General features: G+C 35.3%; 1 protein-coding gene across 7 annotated transcripts in view; it reads left to right on the forward strand.

The window, feature by feature from the left end:
* The first annotated feature begins 613 nt into the window (after positions 1-613).
* The window catches only part of vn (membrane-bound neuregulin protein vein), a 288,582-nt gene continuing 264,910 nt past the window's right edge, over positions 614-24,285 (forward strand). For 4 of the 7 annotated variants that reach the window (XR_010953403.1, XM_067787032.1, XM_067787038.1 and 1 more), the window contains exon 1: positions 653-1,185. The gene's annotated coding sequence lies outside the window, so the exon portion shown is untranslated. Of the gene's footprint in view, positions 1,302-24,285 lie in introns of all 7 variants that reach the window. The other 3 variants (XM_067787033.1, XM_067787034.1, XM_067787035.1) reach the window with 3 other exon arrangements.

Below are 24,285 nucleotides of genomic sequence, written 5' to 3' on the forward strand. Positions count from 1 at the left end.
AAATACGTATATAGTTTAACGCTATATAATCTCATCCCGTGCGCCCCCTAGCGAATCTTTTTGTATCGTGTCATCGGCTGTGATCGACCTGGTTTGAAAAATTTCAAATTCTTATCTAATTGTTTTCGATCCGTGCGCCACCTAACGGATTTATTTTCCATTGCATTGTCACGGTGTTCTAAGCTATTGTGTAAAGTTTCACGTTTGTAGCTCAATGAGAAGTTAATTAAAAATCGTTTGCAGGATTTGTATTAAAAGCGGACAAACATTCAACCGACCTAATATAAAGGAAGTAAAAATAAAAGCAACTACTCAAAAAACAACAAAAAAATAAATTTATTTTTAATAAATTTTTTTTCTTTCCAAATTTATACTTTGCATCGTTGTGCAGACTTCACATAAACATAATTAAAATAAATTTTTCTGTTAACGTTAACTTAACATTTAACATTTTTCAACACAGTGGCGCTAACAGAATTCAACAACAAACATGTTTGACTGCAACAAACCACTCGGGTTGTTGCATACCAACAACGCTGTTAACCTAAACAATGTTAAACTTAACAGTTAACATAATCGAATGCGAGTGAACGAACGCAATGCGACGGATGCGAATTTAGCAGCTGGTTTAGTGGTAGTTTAATAATTGCTGTGTTCGGATGTAATGTCGGAAATCGATCGCAAAGTACTTACTTTAGTGTACACAGAGTTCCGCATCTGATTTTTTGAGAAACTTTATGGAGGTTATTTGAGAAATTAATAGCACTAGCTAAACATATATGAGTGTGTATGTGTATATATGTATGTACAATACATATGAGTGTCAGTGCGTGTGTAAAGTATATATGTAGTGTCGTCATTAAAGCAAACACCCACCCACACACATAAAAAAGCAGATGAAGTTATATACAAAAATGAAAAATAAATAAATATTTAATAGAAATACATATAAGAGTGAATTTATTGAGGCGGCCGGTGTTTAAATGATGAAATGTTGTTGCTTATTTTCAAAAAATGATACAAAATTTCTTACAATGAAATGCCAATAAATAATAGCAACTAAATAAATAAATGAGAAATTTATATGCTGTGTGTAAATTTATACAAATCTTGAAGTTTAAATGATGAAACGGTTGATAAAGTGTAAAAGATTTATGCTAAAAGAATGAGTGAAAATTTGTTTGAGTAAAATTGAAAATTTTGAAAAAAATTTTAAAAGGGAAAAAGTTGTTTAACATAAAAATAAATATAGGCTATAGTTTTGTATGAAGACCTCTGCTACGAAGAGTTATGTGCGAACGGTACGTTGAGAAGTAAATTATTTATAAAAAAATAACTAAAATATTAAAAAAAAATTGTAAAAAAAAATAAGTTTTTATTAATTCTAACAGTAAATTTCTAAAAAAAAGTCAAAAATACCTAAATAAAATTGTGAAATGAATTTAAACAAAATTTTAGAACAAAAATTTTATAATTTTTTTTTATTTTTTTATTTTACTCAAAGTTTTGAAAATACGTTCAACAAAACTTTCTAAGAAAGCAAAGCTGTAAATTTTTTTTAATTTATAAGAATGATTAAGAGTTAAAAAACGTCTGTACGAGTATGGGCAGCCTTTAAAAAATCTAAATTGAAAAACTAGATAAACCAAATAAATTTAAAAAAATAAAACAGATCATATTTAGTTACTTAAAAAAAAAACATTTTTCCAAACCAAAATGATGATAAGTAAATCTATATAAAAGCGATGCGAAAACAAAAGAAAGAAATAAAAATAAAATGTTTAAATATTTATATTTTTTTAACTTGGTATTGAAAACTTTGATAAAGAATTTTCTACATCTAAGAAACATCAAAAAAACAAAATGTTAAAAAGTAATTTTATAAAAAAAAAATTATGTGAAAACAAAACAGTAAAAAAATAAATCAATAAAATTTTTTTTTTTTTATATTTATAATTTTTTTTTAACTAAGTATCCAGAGCACTGAAAAATACATGTTATGAATTTTCTACATCTAAGTTTGGAAAAAACAAAAGCTTGAGAAATGTTTTTTTTTTTTATCCGGTATAAAGAAAAACAGTTGAAACAAAAATAAAGAATTTCGAAACAAATATGAACAGCCAGAAAATATTTAAACTGAAAAACTAGATAAACTTAAAAAGTTATAAAAATAACAACTCAAATCTAGAAACCTGAAAGAAAATTCTATACAAAAAAAAAATTAACAAAAAAAATTAAATATATGTGACCCGGTCTATGAAAAGGTGGCTTATGACTCAAAAAAAAAAAGAAGAGCACAAACGTCCTGAAGAAATGCATTGTTTATCTTTAACAGCTGTTTCTCGCAATTTCTTTTTTGAGTCATAAGTCACCTTTTCATAGACCGGGTCACATATATACAAGACTAAAAGCCGGAGGTCATTTAATTTTTAGTGCTTCGTAGCTGCATTGATTTGAAAAAGAAATTAAATTTTTCTGTTTCATAAATTTTATTATTTCATACTCTTAATGTGCTTTCGGAGTCGGCATAAAACATATAGGTCCCGTCCGGCCAATTTGTAGGGAAAACCAAGAGGAGCACGACGCAAATTGGAAGAGAAGCTCGGCCTTAGATCTCTTCGGAGGTTATCGCGCCTTACATTTATTTATTTATTTTTTTTTTTTTTTAATGTGCGTAGTCTGCCGGCGGCTATACGTTTTTCTGTGTGTTTTTTTTTGTTCTCAGTGTTCATTGGTCCATCTATTTTCGAATGACTCGAAAACTACTCATTAGCGCATAAAGAAAACTCAAACTTTTCCTTACCGCGGTGACCGCGGAAAATGCGAAAAACTGAAAATTTAGCGTCGCATCAACATTCATTGCACTACGGTGACGACGAGGAACACCTCAAAAAGCGTAGCAATATCTAGTCGCCCCCGAACTCCTCTCTCCTATACAAATCCACTACCAGTCTAACAGTCCCATGAGGCGTGTCGTTAAAAATGTTTCTTGGGTCGTACGAAAAAAGTAAAGTAGGATGTAATGTGCAAAGACAAGAAATCGGCAAATAAAAGCAATGCATAAAAATAAAAATATATATATTCATGAACATTAATGTATTTATACATACAAATAGTATTTGTATTTAAAGTGTCTTATTTTTGTTTTTAAGTTTTTTAGCGTGCAAAGAGACGTGAAATTGGGAAATTGTGAACTGTAGCGGCAAAATTGGGGCAGCTTTGCTTGATGTTATGTAGATACATTCATAAGTATGTAGTTGGCAGGCCTTTAAAGAAGAGACTATTTTTTTTTTTTTTTGATGTTTATATGTAGATAGAACGAAAAGATAAAAAAAATTAAATTTGGGGGAATATTGGAAAATGCATTTTGAGTGTTTTTGAAAAATGTGTGTTTGAAAACTAAGTATGTACGTATGTGCGTGCAGTTTTTCAAACAGTTTTTAGTTTTTACGTAGATAGTTATGTGTTGGTGAAATCCTTAATTACCTGGGAGCCAAAAAGAATGTTTTGTTAGGATGGGTTCCCGGACATGAAGATAATGAACATGCAGCTTACTTAGCAAAGCAGGGTGCTATATCAGCATTCTATGGTCCAAAGCTCTTTTGTGGACTCACAAAAGCACACACCAGGGAAACCATAGGTAACTGCGAAACAAAACAATTCAGACGTCACTGGATTGACTGTCCAGGGCAAAGATAGGAGAAACTGTTTGTACTTCCGGCAACGAAAGTATCAGCCAAACCCATCAATCTAAGTAGGGAGGATCTACGAACTCTCACTGGGTACTATACGATACTAAAATTTGTCGTTTCTGTGAGTTGGAGGATGAAACGCCGGTTCACATTATCAGCGAATGCGCCGCTTTGGCAAGGCAGAGACTCTCCCTAATAGGTGGTGTGACTATTAATCCCTATGTGATATGGAGTAAAAAGCTTGAAGAGGTACTTAGATACATTATAATCCACCACATACAAAATTAGGTTGAAAGGTCGTGCACAATAAATATACACAAAGATCGCTGTGCTTCCAGTTCTAATAATAATAATGTGTTATCAAAAGAACTGACCGTTTTGAAGTAAAATTACTTTAAAGTTAAAAAAAAAACAAAAAAAACTGTAATTTACATAGCATTTGTTTTCGAATGTAGTTAGTTTTACTCTAAACGGCAGCTAAATACTGTTATGTGAACTGTTACAGAACTGTGAAATACAGCTTTGAACGAAGTTTACGAAAATCCCGGAAGTTTACGGAAATAGCAGTGGCAATTTTTATGAAATTTCGTCAGTAAAGCTCTTATTTTTTTTTTTCGATATTTTGAGAAAAACTTCATCAATTTTGTAATTGCATCTATGCAAATCAATATTAAAAACGTGTTCCAAAATTCGAAAAAAAATGCACGAACATTTCAAACTTTATTATATGGAAGAAAATTACGGGAAAAAAATTACCAAAAATCAATGCGAATTTTGAAGATAACGACAACTTGTACTAATTTTCTAAACTTGTCTCGAATTTTCAAATTTTTGCGAGAACGCTTTCGAGATTGGTTTGTGTAGTTTCAGTTACACAGTTCATGGAAGTTTTTTTTCTTAAACTAACGAAAATATAAAATATAAAAATTTAATTGGCAAAATTAAAAAAAAAACAAAAATCATCACTGCCATTTTTCTCTTTGTTGATTTCCTTCTCCCTGGAAATACCAGCTTTTTTAAATTTTTTTTTTATTTCGCGGATTCGAATCGAGCTAAAGGCCTATCATTATTATTTTATCATTATTATTGTTATGATAAAGTTTTACTTAAATGCAATTTTTTTTAATTAGGATAGAAGAAAAATTATTCTATCAACACAGCTTTGATGTCGTTGAAAAGAGTACATTTCGCCGCTTCTATATATAGGGTTGAAGGATTGAGCTTCGTTGTTGTTGTTGTAGCGATAGGGACACTCTCCGAGGGTTTTGGGGAGTGTTATCGATGTTGATGGTCCTTTGCGGGATATAGCTACGGTACGTTCCCGTAACAAGCACCATTAAGTTATAAGCCCGATCATCTCGTGAACGATAAAATATGAGCACATTAACACTTCTACGAGAAGAGTTTGTACTGTTTTACGTACTTATATTTGTCACTTTCTTCATTAAGAACTTTTCCTATTTTATATAACAAACCAAGCAAAAAAAACAAGCTACCTTATTTTCTACAAGTTATTTTGTGCGCTTGAAGTTCGGTCAAAATAATGATTTTGTGTATATCTCCTGTATTTCAGGCTGGCAACAATGCTTATTACCGCTATAGACAGTGACAAGGAGCTTTTACACCTTTTGTTGATTTGTTTGCAATAGTTTCCGCAAAATATCAAAGGAGTTCAGAACTTTGTTTATTTAATGTTGAAAACGTTGCTATGCCAAATGAAAGCTACGGATGGTGAACAACTTTTTATACTCAGCTGAGCAGAGCTCACAGATTTTATTAATTTTGTTCGCATAACGGTACCCCGTAACGGCATAAACTAATCGAGATAGATATAGACTTCTATATATCCAAATGATATGGGAGAAGAAAGAAATTCATTTAGCCATGTCCATCCGTCCCTCTGTCCGTAAACACCATAACTTGAGTAAATTTTGAGGTATATTAATGAAATTTGGTATGTAGGTTCCTGGGCACTCATCTCAGATCGCTATTTCAAATGAACGAAATAGTACTATAACCATGCCCATTTTTTCGATATCGAAAAAATTAACTACCGTTTCTGACAAGGCGAATTCAGTATCAGGTGTTGTTATCCCAACAGCTGATTCCTTCTTCTTGATTATTTTCCATACAGCGCGTTGTACTTGAATATGTCAATTAATCGAAATCAATTAAAATTTTGTTGAATTTTTTTTTTTTTTTTTTTTTTTTTTTTTTTTTGTTATTTTGACTTAACATTCTTCTGCACTGCGAATGGTTTGAATTCGCTTTGCCACCACCTCGTATGGATTCGCCTTGGTTTCTGATGTTGCGTATGACGTAGCAAATGCATAGCCGTGTATGTTGTTAGTGTATTGTAAAAAATATGATACACAAGTTTGAATGCAATGATGCTCGACCAATTGCACGAAATCCTGAGTTCCATTATCGTTATTATCGCATGAGGTGATAATGTCTTATTACCATATACGTGTTTTTTTTTAACGATTTGTGCCATACGACGTTTGTGAAAATATACTGACATAGGGCTTTCTTCAAACAAATCATGATACGATAGGTTTTTTAAAAGATTTTCGAAGCTCAATATGACGTCTAGCTCTATTCCCAAAATATAAAATTTTTTTTTTTGTTTAAAGCACTGCAGCCGAAGATAACTTACCCCGACCGCACAATGTTGGAACCAGTGACTGCTTTTTTTTTGCTATTACTCCGGCTCTGAGACATGAACAAGAAAAGCGCATATAGAGCAGACACGTAGCCAAAAAAAATTGATAGCATTTCTTATGCTCTGCTACGAACTACGCGTGTTTTTAAGAGCAGAGCAAAGAGCAGAATAAAAACACCAAACGAAATGCTATTTGTTGTGGAGCAAGAGTTAAAAGAATGTAATGCGATTTGCTCTGTTCGATATTTTTATGCAGAATTTTGCCTTTTCTTTAGTTGCTAACTTTTCTACAACAATGAAACGTGGGAACAGAGGTGAGTATCTCGATGCAATAACAATAACAAAAAAAAAAAAAAAAACAAGAAGCTACAACAGCAATTTGAAGACTTAAAAACATAGCCAGAAGCACAAAAACGACACAACATTAAGGCGCTACATCAGCTCCAACAACAAAAACAAGAGAGAAAATAAAGTTTTGCATAACAATACCAAACAGAGCAAATGGCATTAATTTTGTATATGTTTGCTCTCGCTCCACTACAAATAGCATTTCGTTTTGTAGTTTTTATTCTGCTATTTGCTCCGCTCTTAAACACGACGTAGCTCGTAGCAGAGCTTAAGAATTGTTTTCACTTTTCTGTTCTTGTTCAGAGCCAGAGCTAGAGCTGTTGCATAGCTCATTTTTCGTTGCTGTTGCTGCTCTGGGATAAAGCATACTTCAGTTTTCAGTTTAAAGCATTCCACATACCATTTTTGATGTGAAATCATAATCGGCAGTGAAAAACCTCAAAAGTCACAATGGTTTTCCAATAACGTGTTAATGAATTTTTTAATCATATGTAGCGTTCCAACTCGTTAATATATTTGAAGAAAATTACTTATAGTATTTGCTTACTCCTCTTTGTAACATCTCTGCAGGAAAATAAGCTACCTGGAAGTTAATTCAATATGGAATATGATATGCTATAAAATCATTGTTATAAGCGCTTAAAATATGCGGAAAAATACGGAAATATGCATAAGTATGCGCTTTTGAAATCAAAACCCGGCAAACATTCGGATTCATAAAGCTATTTTAAAGGAGTCCAAAATCGGAGCGTCGACGCTCTTTATGCGCTTCTTTAGGAGTCCAAAATGAATGTATTTCCGTTCTTGCGGCGGTCGTCCGATATAAGCCTTTTTTTCATTTATCCTATGAGCCTAAGTAAGAGTCATATATGACACCAAATGGATTCATAAATAGCTAATATTGTGTAGTTATTCGGCCTCGAAATGACAACTTTTTGACATCGGAATAGGGGAGTTAAAATAGTGGAAATATATTGGAGCAAATCTTGGAAAAGACTTTTCTCATTATTGAGGTCTTCACAGGCATTTCGAAGGTAGTTGTTGGAACTAAATGAACAATTTCCTTATGTAGGGCATGCAGATCAATTTGAATACGGATGGAATATTCATATTTTTGTGATCTAATGATTTGAGGAGAAGCATGCCTAAATTATAAATATGTAGATACATTTTTCTTCAGAAAATATGTATATATATGCAATATTACTGATTAAAATGAAATATTACAAATTCATATCATATGCATTTACATGAGTACAAGATTAAATTAATCCAGATCTGTGAGTGTTATCTAATGGTAGTAACAAAATCTTAATCCCGATGACAACACTTACACCAAATTGACTTATATTTTTATAAAATGCGAAAAAAATCGCTCATTGTTGAAATATGTTAAAATCTAGTGGACATTTTCATTTTTCAGTAAAAAATAAGGCAATCTCGCAATAGAATTTTGAGTAACCTTCCGTGGAGAGAGTCTTGTTACTTGGAAGATAGCTAAAGGTTCTATTAAATTTAAATACTTAGGAAAACAAATTCTTCTGGATGAGTCAGAGATCAAGATAGCTAAAGATCTTTGGAAAATGCCTGCAGAGAATGTGGAATCTTTCGATCGATTTTTAAGATACTTCTCTTACTTAGATCTTTCACTTAGATCAGGACACCGTGGTAATGCAATATAAAGAGAAAACGTTTTCGTTTGGTGGCGTGCGGGTCTTAATATTAACGATAATTTTACGGATCGGCTGGAATTCTACGATTAATTTCTGAGATGCTTCCCATGAAGCTACAAACAATGCAATGCAAGTAAGGGAAATAATTGCGACAGGTGGAGACCGGGCCAGATATTTTGAAAATCTAACCAAACGAAGTAATCATGCGATCATGCTTCAAGAAACTTCCCATTTAATAAATATAATTTCAAAAAACTAAAAAACATGCAAATATGGTGGCGTTTTAGTATCTAGAATCCACTTAGATATTTGATGTTGATAGCACCGTAGCACAGAGGTTCGTGTCTCCGTAATTAAGCACAACCCGTTTTGTAGCGAGTTATTTAACCACTACCGCGAGTCTTCAATAATGCCGCTAGATGTGTCGTTGAAATCGTTTCCATTTGGTACTTCCAGTGGAGTGGGGGAGCCTTCTACCTTTGTTCCATAGGTGGTTTCGCATACGAATACCTTTGTCGAATTAAGCTGGTACAAATCGCACGCCGTTGCGTAAACGTACTTTTCTATCGAACACTCACAGAGCCGCTTCATCTGATATTGTCATGGTCCATGCAACAGGACTTGAAGTGACTTGAGGGGCATGGTCTTTGTTTGCCAAGCAAGGACTTTAATTTTCAGTTGCCTTTTCAGTCCAAAGATATTGTTGGCAAGATTCATTCTTCGATATATATAACAAGTAAGCAAGTCGTAAGTTCGGGGACAACCGAATATTACATACCCAGCTGTGCACTTGAAACGATGTTGTTGTTTGTTTTGTGTGATTAATAGTGTTTTCGTTCAAAAAAGCAAAAAGCATACAGAGCCTACCACCAATGAACTTGAGCGGGTAAAAATGCAGTTTAACGGTTTTGTCTATAAAAAAAAAATGTTTATGCCAAATTTCGTTCGGATTGAGAGATTTTTGATCGACTTATGTCATTAAAAGTATTTTGGTAAGAGTAACACTAAAGGGGCAAAGACACGCCCATTTTCAAAATTTGTTTAAGTTTTGTTCTTATCTCAAACATACCACTACTGAGGTAGAATATCAGCCAAATGTAGTTAAATACCATAGAGTTATTGTAAACTGTGTTAAGATTTGTTTTTAACAGATTTTGATTATCTTCATTCTTACTTACTTACTTACTTAACTGGCGCTTAACCGTCTAAACGGTTATGGCCATCCAACAAGGCGCGCCAGTCGCTCCTTCGCTCCGCCAACCGGCGCCAATTGGTCACACCAAGGGAGTTTAAATCGATTTCCACCTGGTCCTTCCAACGGAGTGGGGCCGCCCTCTACCTCTGCTTCCATAAGCGGGTTCCGATAGAAACACTTTCTTGGCCGGAGCATCATCTTTCATTCGCATAACATGGCCTAGCCATCGCAGCCGCTGCGTTTTAATTCGCTGGACTATGTTGATGTCTGCATATAGCTCGTACAGCTCATCATTAAATCTTCTTCGGTACTCGCCATCGCCAGCGCGTAGAGGTCCATAAATCTTTCGAAGAACTTTTCTCTCGAATACTCCCAAAGCCGCTTCATCTGCTGTTATCATGGTCCATGCTTCTGCCCCATATAGCAGGACGGGTACGATAAGTGACTTGTAGAGTATGATTTTCGTTCGCCGAGAGAGGACTTTACTTTTCAATTGCCTACCTAGTCCAAAGTAGCATTCATTGACAAGATTGATTCTTCGCTGGATTTCAGTGCTGATGTTGTTGCTAGTGTTGATGCTGGTTCCCAAATAAACGAAGTCTTTTACTATTTCGAAATTATGGCTGCCAACAGTAGCGTGGTTGCCAAGGCGCATATGCGCTGACTCTGCTCGATGACAGCAGGTACTTCGTTTTGTCCTCATTCACCATCAAACCCATCTTTACCGCTTCTTTTTCCAGTTTGGAGTAAGCAGAACTAACAGCGCGGGTGTTTAGGCCAATGATATCAATGTCATCAGCATATGCCAGTAATTGCACGCTTTTATAGTATATTGTTCCAGTGCGGTTAAGTTCTGCAGCTAGTATAATTTTCTCCAGCATCAAATTAAAGAAATCGCACAATAGGGGGTCACCCTGTCTGAAAACTCGTTTAGTTTCGAACGGCTCGGAGAGGCCCTTCCCAATTCTGACTGAGCTGATGGTGTTGCTCTATGTCATTTTGCACAGCCGTATAAATTTTGCGGGGAAACCAAATTCAGACATAGCGGCATATAGGCAGCTCCTTTTCGTGCTGTCGAAGGCGGCTTTAAAGTCGACGAAGAGGTGATGTGTGTCGATTCTCTTTTCACGGGTTTTTTCCAAGATTTGGCGCTTTGTGAAATTCTGGTCGATGGTAGATTTACCAGGTCTGAAGTCGCACTGATAAGGTCCAATCAGCCGGTTCACGGTGGGCTTCAATCTTTCGCACAATACACTTGAAAGGACCTTATATGCGATATTAAGAAGGCTGATTCCACGATAGTTGGGGCATTTTGCAGTATCCCCCTTCTTGTGGACTGGGCAAAGAACACTTAGATTCCAATCATCGGGCATGCACTCGTCCGCCCATATTTTGCTAAGAAATTGCTGCATGCGCCTTACCAACTCCTCGCCGCCGTACTTGAATAGCTCCGCAGGCAATCCATCAGCGCCCACGGCCTTGTTGTTTTTCAATCTGGTTATTGCTATTCTAACTTCGTCATAATCGGGCGGGGGGACATATATTCCCTCATCATCGATTGCGGGATCGGGTTATTCATCTGCGCGGTGAATTGCTGCCTGCATTTAGGAGAGCAGAGAAGTATTCGCTCCATAATCTAAGCACTCTCTGGACATCAGTTACAAGGTCGCCGTTTTCGTTCCTACAGGAGTTTGCCCCGGTCTTAAAACCTTCCGTCTGTCGCCGTATTTTTTGGATTTACGACTTGTTAAACTTCCAAATTTTCATATTCTAAATGTGGGTGGTGCCACTCCCATATTCCAAATTTTTTTGCAATTTATGTTTTGCGTTATAAAACCAACCTAGCTACCAAATTTCATTTGCTAGCGGTATTCGTTTTTGAATTATCTCGTTTTTCCTTTTTTCTAAATTTTCTATTATCTAAAAAGTGGGAGTGGTTATCGGCCGATTTCCATCATTTTCCATACAAATCTATTATGGGTTCAAAAAAGCCCTGATATCGAATTTGGTGAAGATATCTCAATATTTTCTCAAGATATCATGTTAACGGAGGGGCAGACGGACGGACATGGCTTAATCATACTGATGATTTATGGATGATCAATGATAATCAACCGCTATCCAATCAGAGATATAATACCCTGTGTGCAATTTAGTGATATACGCCGTCGATAAACGCGCCTATCAACCAAGTTTAAATATTACCTTCACGTAGGCACATATATTTACCAGGTGAGGCTTTGTCCTTCGCAAGAACACTCAAAGTGGTGAAGCAAAAGATTTCCCAAGAATGACCGTGTGTGCTACTACCCTAACGTAGTGGACAGTCGAACTAGTCTGAAAACTGAAGCTGTGCGGTCATCCATAATGAGCTCTTATATCATAAGGCCGTAAAACAGCAGTTAACATCTTTCAACTTGAAATAGGTCGACTTTCAATCTAAAATATCGTTTTGATATAACGAAGACTATTGAAATCAATGTTGTGAACACAAACTTTGGTCTACATTTTAAAAATTTTATCGCGGTCCTTGTAAACTTTTAATTATATAGATGCGCAGAGGATTATACGATTTTCACCCATGAGTTACGCAATGACATCCACTTGGACTGCTTATGATTTCGAGGGCGGCATCCTTGGCCGAATAGTCACTTCCTAACATTTCAAGGTGTTTCTCTGGTGTAGCTCGGCAGCAAACAACATCATCCGTTAGAAAATCTGCGCAGCTACACCTAGAGCTTCTAGGAAAGTGACGTCGACGAAGGTACATATGAGTTCGAAGTCGCAGTCCTATAGTTTCTGTGCTGGCATATAGTGTGATAAATACATACAAACAAAAGCTTTTCTAAATATTATTCTTTTAAATAGAAAAATCAAACTTTTTAAAATAAGAGCACCGGCGTACCCCGGCGCGCCGCCCACGCCGCCGCCGCTGACAAAGTGATCGGCGTAAACCTCTAGTACAAGTACAGCTGGGTATAAAAATGAAAACGTTATCGTATCAAACTTAAGTTTTCAGTTCTGCTTAAGTTATGGATTCAGAGAAGTTGTGTTAGGCTAGGTCATAGAGATACAACTTCTCATTATCATGCCGCGGCTATTAAATAAACTTATCGTTTGGTCGTTTTTCTCACAGGCATTATAAAATGCTTAATCTTTGGGCCTGGTTTATTGCACAAGTTTTTTATTTTAATTTGATTAGTATAGTTCAGTCTGCAACTGCATTTCCATTAATTGAGATATCTCAATTTTCACTCCACTTATTATGCGATTCAAGGGAATATAGTTCAACTGATTTGCTACTTTCAGAGCATTTTGCTATATACAAACATATCTTCATAATAATTAACTATCTGGAAGCCCAAAAATTTGTGTTGACTACAAATTTTGTTTGATAATCTAGCTGTGAAATTTGGTTTAAAAAAAGAAAATATGTATGCAGGTATGTATGTGTGCATATGAGTATAATTTCTTGTATTTCGATAAAGTCAAGGATTACCTGTAGAAATGAAGTCCATGAGTGAGTCAACATTTCGCAAAGATTGGCATATTTCTGATATTTCACCATCAGATTGCGGGCGTGCAATCGTTACATGCGGATACACAAAGTAATACACACACACACACACAATATTGTATGTAGGCAAACCGTACGACACGCTCGATAAGCCAAGAGACTCATACATAAACGGGCACCTATCTGATGTGTATAAAGAAAAATAAAATATGTATGTATGTATGCATGTATGTATGTATGAACGAGTAGCACGTTGCCCATTGCAACGGCGGCAAGAGCGCTAAATATAAGAAAAACATACAAACAAACAAATGAGTGAATGTGTGTGATATGTACGCATGCATGCTTGTGTGTATGCACACACAAATGTTCTAAATGCTTCTCAAACACGATCGTGATGCTCGCGCATGAAAATCTTTTGAATTTTCCTCATTTTGGCGCTCATCAACAACAGAACCACAATTATCGCCACCGCGACCACCACCACCGCCGTCAAGCCTTTACAAATAAGCAACAACAGCAGCAGCAGCTGTTGCCATCATCGGTCGGTCGACGTCTCATGCGGCATTTTTACTTTACTGCACTTTATTTCACTACTCACTCCTCCACCTCATTCAAACCGACACACACACACAAACGCGTCAAAACAAAATCGACTCTCGGCTCGGCCGATCGAGTGAACATTGATCGTTTTATGAGCGTTCTCGTATATACAATATCTTTGTTTGTTGGCTATTTTTGTTGTTATTTCTTTGATTGTTGTTGCTGCTATTTGCTGGTTTTTGTTGCATTTTGTTTTAATTGTTGTTGCCATTGATGTTGTTGTTACTCTACACTTTTTGATTTTTTTTGTTTTGTATTTTCCCTTTGCTTGCTTTATCAATGTTAATGTTGTTGTAGCATTTTTTTCGTATATTTTTTTTTTTGTTTTTGTTTTTTTTTTTTTTTTTGTATTTTGTTGCTTCTCTTTTTATTGTAATTACATTGTCTAAAATTAGAGAACGAACGTGGTGCGTCTGGCATATCGCACATCACAGCACCCCAGTGGGCATACTAGCTGCAAAATCAAAAATGAAGAAGAAGAAGAGAAAGAAAAATTAAATGTAGAAGTAGAAGAAGAAAACATAGCAACAGTCGCGCTATAAGTATATTCATATGCATGTGTATTAAGTACATATATACCATTTGTACTAGAACCCTGTGCAATCTATACAGACATTTATCAGAGGCGGAGTCGTCAATGGCACATCTCAGAGTTTAAATTGAGTTCGAGTAGTTTCAGTGCCAGTACGACTACAAATATTCATTGCTAGCGACCGCCAACGCCACAAAAACTCAACAGCAAACATTATACCAATTACAAGAATAAATACAAAATCCTTTACATATGAGTCGTTCCATGTCAAATCGATGAATCGTGGAAATCCATCTAATCTATCGGCAAAATGACTGTTAGGCGATCCAGGGATCCAGGGATCTCAAATAACTGTGACTGGTTAAAATATAAACCAAAATACCATACTAAAGGAGTAGGCCCCCTTCATTAATAAGAAGTACACCAATAAGGAAATAAGAAATAATTAATAGATATTTTTTTTGTGTTTTCTATTTCGATGGGATCTTATTTATTTATTTATTTTTTTTTTTATTTTTATTTCAGTTTGAGTTTTCTTTTTGCTTGGAAAATATTTCAATTTAAAAATTTTTATATTTTCGAAATTTTTTTTAGCATAAAATTTCCCTCCTTCCTTTTATGAAAATAACTTTTTTTATGTTGATTGTAAAATTTTTGTTGTTGTTTATTTCGCACAGAAAATAATAAATATTTTATGAGTTTTTCATTTCGGTGAGGAAATATTTTGTTATACCCAGTTGAGCAGAGCTCACAGAGTATATTAACTTTGATTGGATAAGGGTTGGTTGTACAGGTATAAAGGAATCGAGATAGATATAGACTTCCATATATCAAAATCATCAATATCGAAAAAAAATTGATTGGGCCGTCCGTCCGTCCGTCCGTCCGTCTGTCCTTTAACACGATAACTTGAGTAAATTTTGAGATATCTTGATGAAATTTGGTATGTAGGTTCCTGGGCAATCATCATCTCAGATCGCTATTTAAAATGAACAGAATAGAAACTTAGTAAAAATTTGGACAATGGGCGTGGCACTGCCCACTTTTAAAAGAAGGTAATTTAAAAGTTTTGTAAGCTGTAATTTGGCAGTCGTTGAAGATATCATGATTAAATTTGGCAGGAACGTTACTCTTATTACTATATGTATGCTTAATAAAAATTAGCAAAATCGGAGAACGACCACGCCCACTTAAAAAAAATTTTTTTTAATGTCAAATTTTAACAAAAAATTCAATATCTTTACAGTATATAAGTAAATTATATCAACATTCGACCCCAGTAATGATATTGTGCAATAAAATACAAAAATAAAAGAAAATTTCAAAATGGGCGTGGCTCCGCCCTTTTTCATTTAATTTGTCTAGGATACTTTTAATGCCATAAGTCGAACAAAAATTTACCAATCCTTGTGAAATTTGGTAGAGGCTTTGATTCTAGGACGATAACTGTTTTCTGTGAAAAAGGGCGTAATCGGTTGAAGCCACGCCCAGTTTTTTTACACAGGCGTCCGTCTGTCCTTCCGCTCGGCCGTTAACACGATAACTTGAGCAAAAATCGATATACTAAACTCAGTTCTCGTACTTATCTGAACTCAATTTCTATTAGTGTAAAAATTGGACGAAATCTGAGTATAACCACGCCCACTTTTTCGATATCGAAAGTTACAAAAAATTAAAAAAATGCCATAAGTCTATACCAAATTCGAAAAAAGGGATGAAACATGGTAATTGGATTGGTTTATTGACGCAAAATATAACTTTAGAAAAAAACTTTGTAAAATTGGTGGGACACCTACCTTATTAAGTAGAAGTAAATGAAAAGGTTCTGCAGGGCGAATTCAATGGCTTTGAATCTTGACAGGAATACCGTTCGTGGTATTACATATATAAATAAATTAGCGGTACCCGACAGATGATGTTCTGGTCACCCTGGTCCACATTTTGGTCGATATCTCGAAAACGCCTTCACATATACAACTACCACCACTCCCTTTTAAAACCCTCATTAATACCTTTAATTTGACTCCCGTATTGTACAAACACATTCTAGAATCACCCCTGGTCAACCTTTATGGCGATATCTCGAAAAGGCGTCCACCTATAGAACTAAGGCCCACTCCCTTTTAAAATACTTATTAACACTTTCATTTGATTCCGGTGTTGTACAAACACATTATAGAGTCACCCCTGATCAACCCTTATGGCGATATCTCGAAAAGGCGTCCACCAATAGAACTAAGGCCCACTCCCTTTTAAAATACTCATTAACACCTTTCATTTGATACCCACGCCCTTTTAAAATACTCATTAACACCTTTAATTTGATACCCATATCGTACAAACAAATTCTAGGGTCAGCCCTGGTTCACCTTTATGGCGATATCCCTAAATGGCGTCCACCTATAGAACTATGGCCCACTCCCTCTTAAAATACTCTTTAATACCTTTCATTTGATACACATGTCATACAAACACATTCCAGGGTTACCCTAGGTTCATTTTCCTTCATGGTGATTTTCCCTTATTTTGTCTCCATAGCTCTCAACTGAGTATGTAATGTTCGGTTACACCCGAACTTAGCCTTCCTTACTTGTTTTTTTTTTAGTTTTAACTTTTTTTTTAATAAAAAATTTTTAAAGATTTTTATTTTGCTTGAAAACCAACAATTTTTATTTATGAGTAATTTTTTGAAAGTGGTTTTTTTTTAACTTATCATTTTCCAAATTTCAGTTTTAAGTTTTTTTGTTTTGCTCAAAAATAATTAAAATTTTTTATTGATGAATGAATTTTTTATTACTCAAAAAAAGTTATATTTGGATTTTTTTTAGTTTTTTTTTTCTGTGCTTTTATATATTTTTTTAAATTTTTTACTTCCGATTTGTTTTAGTTCTAATTTTGCTCAGTGAAAAATATGTATTTTGATTTTTTTCGCCCGGAAATATTTTTTCGATTTTTAGAAACAAATTATTTTTGTTGTTGCGTAAATAATAACTTTTTTAAGTTTTTATATTTCGCTCGGAATACTATTTTTATTTATTTAGGTATTTATTTATTTATTTTTTTTTTGTTGATCAGAAAACGGTCCGCTTACCACACCAATGGTCCTGGTTTCAAGTCTAGGTCAAAGCAACATCAAAAATTTATAAACAAGTTTTTTTTCAATTAAAAACAAATTTTCTAAGCGGGGTCGTCTTCGGCAATGATTTGACAAACACTCCGAGTGTATTTCTAAATTTTTTTCGGATGTATATCGCGCTTTTGTATTTTTGTATTTTTGTAATATTTTTTTTGTTTTTCTTTTGCAAAATAATTTTAATTTATTTACATTTTTATTTTATCGGAAAATAAAATTTTTTTGTTTCAAGTTTTTTATTTCGCTCGAAAAATGATAAAACTTGTTCCTATTTGGTCAAAAACATTTATTTTCAGACGTTAGTATCTGAATTTCGGGATGGGATCTTTCTCGAATAATTGCAACTCTGGTGACTATTCCCAGATTTCGGTGTCTTTTTGGAATAATTTCAAAACTATTTTGTTATCAATTTGGAACGGTTCTAAGATAATAAAATATGTTCAGGATTAATTCCGCGTTAAATCTAAATTCATTTCGGTCTGGTTTTCAAGATCATTTCAACGAGATCATTTCGAGACTTCGTGACAATTTTTGGGGCATGTTTGCTAATGACCGATTGCCAATGTATAGAGGCTATAATGGCCGGCCTGGAATGCGCTGAAGTGGCAGACTTGCGATGGGTCGCGCCGTAGATAAATACAAACATTCGATCTTGAACTTCAAGTAAATTGTGGGAGCTTTGTATATAGTTGTGTTCGAGATCTTTTTTGAGTAATTTTTTATAGTTTCTGAAATGGTTCAGGTTGCTTTTGGAAGTAATTTCGTGAATATATTATTTATTTCAAGGCTGTTTCTGAATACGATGGGGACTATTGCAGGATCGTTTCGAAAGCTTTTTGTGCAAAATTTCGAGATATTTTAGGGATGATTTCAAAATTGTTTCGGAGTTAACTCCGGGCTCCCCTAAAACCATTTCAAAAATATTTTCGGTATAATTTCGAAGTTTTTTTGGCTATTTCGGTAAACTTATTGGTCCTTTGTATTAATTAAGCAGGAATTGTCCTCATTGCTTTTGTAAATGAATGAGAACATTTACATATTTGAGGTAATTTAAAATTTTTAATTTGTTCAATAATTTGGAAAAAACTTAAACAACGTGACATCAGGACGAACAAGGCGACAGCTGTTTTGATTATACCTTGTTAATCTCTTCAAAACCTTTGCCCCCGGGAGTGGTATTGTTGTTGTTGTAGCAATGAGGACACTCCCCGAATGCAGATCCGGTACTTTCCGGTACTAAGACCGTCCATCTCGGGAACGATTTTTTATGACCACATGCGACCTCTTGGCCATACCGCCATCCCACCCCCTAGATCAATGATGAGTTCGAGGTCGCCAGAGCCTCAGCTGTTAATGAAACAGGATTCACCACGGATAGGTGAGGTTGACAATTGGGTTTGGAGAAGCTATATATTGCGCTGGCAACCTGAAAAGGTTGCGCTACACAACCCCTTGAATCTGGTATTTTAGTTTGGTATTCGAATGATCAAATAATGGGCCTTCGTAAATCTGCTATGGTTATCACTAATCAAAACGTAAATCTTTCACAACAATAAGTGATATATTTTAGTTAAAATCACTCATCAATGTATGTATGCCTTTATATGCAGCCCCCCAAAAACAACTCATAGTTCGTTAAGCTTTTTTGCTGGCGAGACTAGTTGTCGTATCGCATGTTTTTCAGCTAAATATCGCTGCTTATTGTAAGTATTTTAGTATTGACAATCTGCAAATACTTTTCGCCGAGTCGAAGTTTTTATTGTTGTTTTCTCTTGCTGTTGTCATCGTCATATTATTGACAATAAGAAAAGTGTGCTGTGTTGTTGATGAGGACGAATAATGCTCTAAAAGCGAGATACGACAAATATATGTAGCAGCACAGTAGCAACCTGGTATGAATCAGCATCATATAAAGCACATTGTACAATCACCCATACACGCAAATTGAAAACCAACATTTTGATAAGCATTTGGTGTGACTGGTGCGTGTATGCCAACTCAAGAGCAATACACACATACGCTCACAAATAGTTTTATGTGTTTTGTGTTACCTTCGCCGTGCGTTCGTTCAAAAGTTGGCCGAGTAATTTTTTTTTGCGGAGACGTGTTGTTGGCGCAAGCTGCCAGCCGAATGCCGCTCGTTGATTTTGTTTAAGAAAGAACGAAATATACCGGCTACAATAAGAGCAATAGCAACGTTATTAGCAACTACAACAAATGCAAAACGCCTAACAACAACAACACAAGCAAAAATAATAGGTGCTAAGAAACAAAAATAAAAATTAAGAGCATCATTGACGTCTCTGTGAGTTTGAAATGATCTTCGCTATTAATTCGCATGATTTCAATTAAACTGCGCTAATTTGTTCTCGACTCAATTTATTGCCTCTAGAACGTTAACACTTCTGGTCGCTTTAATATTATTTTATTGAGAGGGATTACTAGGGATTTTATGCAAGTGGGTTTACCGAAACTAAAGTTCCTTTTCATCTCCAACTTACTGCGTCCTACCCTTTCACATTTCATGCTTTCTCACTCCAACCCAAACCCTTTCCTCCCGAACCATATAATTTCCTCATATAATTTTTTTTTTTTCAATGTTCAGAATTCTACCATGAATACTTTCCGTGATATTTGTGCAGAACTCCTCTTTAACGGGTAGATCGACTTTGATGAAATTTTGAGGATGCTTTAGAATCGCAATTTGGTCCATTTTCTTTACTTTGCTTCGAGTAAATGAACCAAGGGGGCTGACCTATTCTAATAAAAAATGTATAGCGGGATTTGTAAGAAATACCTCCTTGAGCAGCTTATTATTTAGGAAACATGTCTTTTCCAAACCAGAATCCGGGTTACTTTAATAACTCTTATTTATGATGGGTTTGTTTCTTTCTTCAAATAGGTTAATGTTTTTAACTCAAGATAAGATGAACCAATTTTAAAAGCTGCATTGGTTTCGTACGTAGTTCGAAAGTGCGTCTAAGTTCTATATGTGAACCCATTTGTCAGATATAGACCCAAGTGTGGAAGAGGGAAGGTGTTTTCACCCAAATAAGATGTGGTAATGGAGGTTTTAACAAGTAGGGTAATTAAGAATAAGAGCGAGAGGGAAAGGGAAAGGGAGAGTTAAACGAAACGCCAAAGACAGAAAAAGAGAAAATGAAAAATAAGATATAAACGAAAACACAAGAGGAAAAATAGAGTGAGGATTAGCGAGAGTAAAGAAATTGGGAGTGGGGATAGAGATTAAAATGAAGACAGTGTCAGACCAAGATAGGAAAGAGAGCATCAAGAGAAGAGAAGGAGATGAAGAAAGCCTAAAGGTTACTCATTGGAAGAAAATACAGGCCCTCAGAACCGCTACGGGCTGTCTTCTTATGCCCCCACAACATTACCTACACAATTAGGCGAGGATACTCCCCATCAGGGAGAGAAATGAAATGCTGAAAAACAGTTTCTGTTGAATACCCAGAAACCTGGGCATCCCAATATACATCTGATTGACGAGGCTACACCTCACAGGGGCTTAAGGGGTGATCTCCATAAGCATTATGAGGAAATACGGCACCTGATAAATCAGTCATATGAAGCAAAAAAAAGCACAAGCAGGCCCTCCGTGATATCCACAAACAGGCGTCCTACTTTTATGTCAGGGATTCCCCGGAAAATGCAGTTCTAAAAGAAAAATACCTAAAACCCGCATAAGAGGAACGCACTCTCCCTAGGGAAACACGCGTCACTCTACCTCAACTTTGATCTGGGTACTGTAACAGGTTAAACTCTTACCTATCCATAATCAAACCCGACATATAAAATGTATGTCCTGCTTGCAATATGCCCCACATGACACTAACCATCTCTTCAATTGTAATGTGGAACCAACGCCTCAAACACCTCTCTCACTAGGGTCCGCCCTTGTTGAAACTGCAAGAATCTTTGTACTCCCGTTAGAGGACATTGATGACAATTTGTGATGGGTCGCACCTATTGGATGGGGCGAAGCACTGCTACAACAACAACAAGAAGACAAATATACGAAGGCTGATAGAGGCAAAAGAAAGTTGGAGCAGAAGAGAGTTTTATAAATGTAGGTAAGCCCAATTTCGGGCAAAACAACATCTGCCAAGTACTCCAGCTACTTATAAAACTTCTCTATTTTGGGGCGGCGTTCCTCGATATATTTCTATACATATTTCTAGTGTCCTACTGTGGCATTCGATTCGATTCCCATAAAGCAAATTTTTTAAACTACAATTTCGGTGTTGGTTCCGTTAAACTCTTCACCGAAACATCTCTACTTTTAACCATCTGTTGTTGGGTAATTGAGTGATATCTGTGTATATTTCTTCGCGTCACATCAAACACTGATTCATGCAAGCGAATATTGTAGTGGGTGGGTTTGCCGGTTATTAGGTGTGATTAATTTTATTCCGCTTAGGCTGTCTAATTTTCAAAGAATTTCGCACCTATCATTAATGTATTTTCATACAACCACTGAGCAGTTCACAATATTTCATTTCTTTCGAATATATCACTCGCCATTATACATTTTGAATGATTAGGGAAGGTATTATGAGGAAAATAAAAAAAAAAAAAGGAGCTGTGAGGCATTTTTGCTTTGGAAAGGAATGCCCAAAAATGGATGCTGTTTACAATACAGCGTTTAGATTGAATGCAACAATAGGAGCGTATGAATGCCGCCGTAAATTGAAGAAAAACGCAATTCGTTTAAAAAAAGAATAAGGTAGACGCAGAAATACGGGAGTGTGAAGAGCTTGAGCTACTAGCCAACACTATAGCGCCCGACTTTACCAACAAAACCGGCGAAAGTCCAAAGGCTTCTAACTTGAGGTAAATTCCAATTGACATCGATGACCTGGTAACCCATGCGCTTATAGAGAGATCACCCTCTACCTCCTAGGATGAAGGCAGCAATGACGCATCCAGGAAAGATGCTGATCCCGTGTCCACAATGTCATGAATACAAAGCCATGTTTCCACAAAAGAAAATCTGACTAAACAAGTACCTTAAAAATAAATAGAAACATTAGATGAGCTACTTATTCGAGTATTGAAGAGAATAGTTCTATCGGAGATTTGCGAACATTTGCGCGTTTGCTACGGCGAGTAAGCCGTAAGAGCTTTTAGAATATATCAACATTTTTCATCGAATTTAGTTACAGCAACTTTGCTGGCTAGCCCATGTAATGATAATGAAACAAGATGCTCAGGGCAGATGAATATTCTCAGCGACACCTGCACGTGAAAGCATAGGAAGCATGAGGAAGTCCCTAGAAGCATAAGATGCTCAAACCAAGCCGTTATTCGTCATAGATAAGCAACCAAGTTTTCAGCCAAAGTGTCAAGGCAATTTCCACCCTTTCACTCCTTGTGAATCCGCTACTACTCCTTCTCTTGCACTTATTTGAAATCTTACACTAACTGTTATATTAACTCCTGCTCTTGTTCTCACTCTAACTTTTACTTCTTACTCCTGCTCTTAGCTGTCGTTTTTATCTTCCTTTTACTTTTGCTTGCTTTACTATAGCACCTACTTTTTTTCTTACTCCTACTTTTGCTTTTATTTTATGGTTGCTCTTACTCTCACTTCTTCTCCTACTCTTACTTTCACGCTTACTATTACTCTTGCTTAAACTGTTTACTTACTCTTACTCTTACCGAATCTTACTATAACCTTAACTATTCCTCCTCTCTCTTATTATTCGTACTTTTACTATTACTTTTTCTCTTACTCTCATTCTAGCTATTATTCTTAGTTTGCCTTTTTTTATTACCCTATTACTATAACTTTAACTCTTCCTCTCTCTCTCTTATTATTCCTACTTTTACTATTACTTTTTCTCTTACTCTTACTCTCATTCTAGCTGTTGTTCTTACTTTGCCTTTGTTTTATTCTCCCTACTAATCTAACTTTAACTCTTCCTCTCTCCCTTATTATTCTTACTTTTACTATTACTTTTGCTCTTACTCTTACTTTCATTCTAGCTATTATTCTTACTATGCCTTTTTTATTCTCCCTATTACTACAACTTTAACTCTTCGTCTCTCCCTTATTATTCGTACTGTTACTCTTACTCTTTCTCTTATTCTTACTCTCATTCTAGCTATTATTCTTACTTTGCCTTTGTTTTATTCTCCCTATTACTATAAATTCAAGTCTTCCTCTCTCTCGTATTATTCGTGCTTCTACTATTACTTTTTACCTTACTCTTACTCCATTAATCTATTATTCTTACTTTGCCTTTGTTTTATTCTCCCTCTGTTATTCTTTACCTTACTTAGACTTAATCAAGAATTTTAATCAAAATTGTATTACACCCACTGCCGCCTTTATTTTTATTCATACTCTTGCATTGGCTTATGTTCTCCCAATTTCTCATGCTCTTTTTGTTTTTCCCCCCTCCCCATTCTTTTTTCTCTCTTCCTTCCCTTTATTCTTTCTCTTTTTTCCTCTTACATGATGATCCCTGATTTCCTTTCTATTTATTTCTCATGCTCCCTTTTTCACTTTCTTTTCCTCTCTCAGTTTCTTTTTCCCTTTGATCTCAACTATTCCTGTGCTTACTCCTATTAAATTTTTTTTCTTTTCGATTTAGTTTTTCTTTTTTGTGAGTATTGTATTTTATATCTTTAGTTTTTGTTCTTGTATTCGCGAGCTACTTTTGATTATACTCCCACTTGATAAGTCATACGTATAAAGTTGCCTCATTGTTGTTGCTGCTGTTTTGTCTGCCACTCTATTGTCGCGCTAATTTTACTTTTTATTAGCTACAGCCACTGAGTCATTATTCAGCTCTTGACAAATAAAATTAAAAAAACGCACATTTTTATACTGAAATTATTTTTTTGCCGCAGCAGCTCATAAACTCTCACTTTTAATGCCATTAATTAACTATAAAAATTTTT

The sequence above is a fragment of the Eurosta solidaginis genome, chromosome 5, assembly GCF_040869045.1.
Source record: "Eurosta solidaginis isolate ZX-2024a chromosome 5, ASM4086904v1, whole genome shotgun sequence".
Classification (NCBI taxonomy): Eukaryota; Metazoa; Arthropoda; class Insecta; order Diptera; family Tephritidae; genus Eurosta; species Eurosta solidaginis.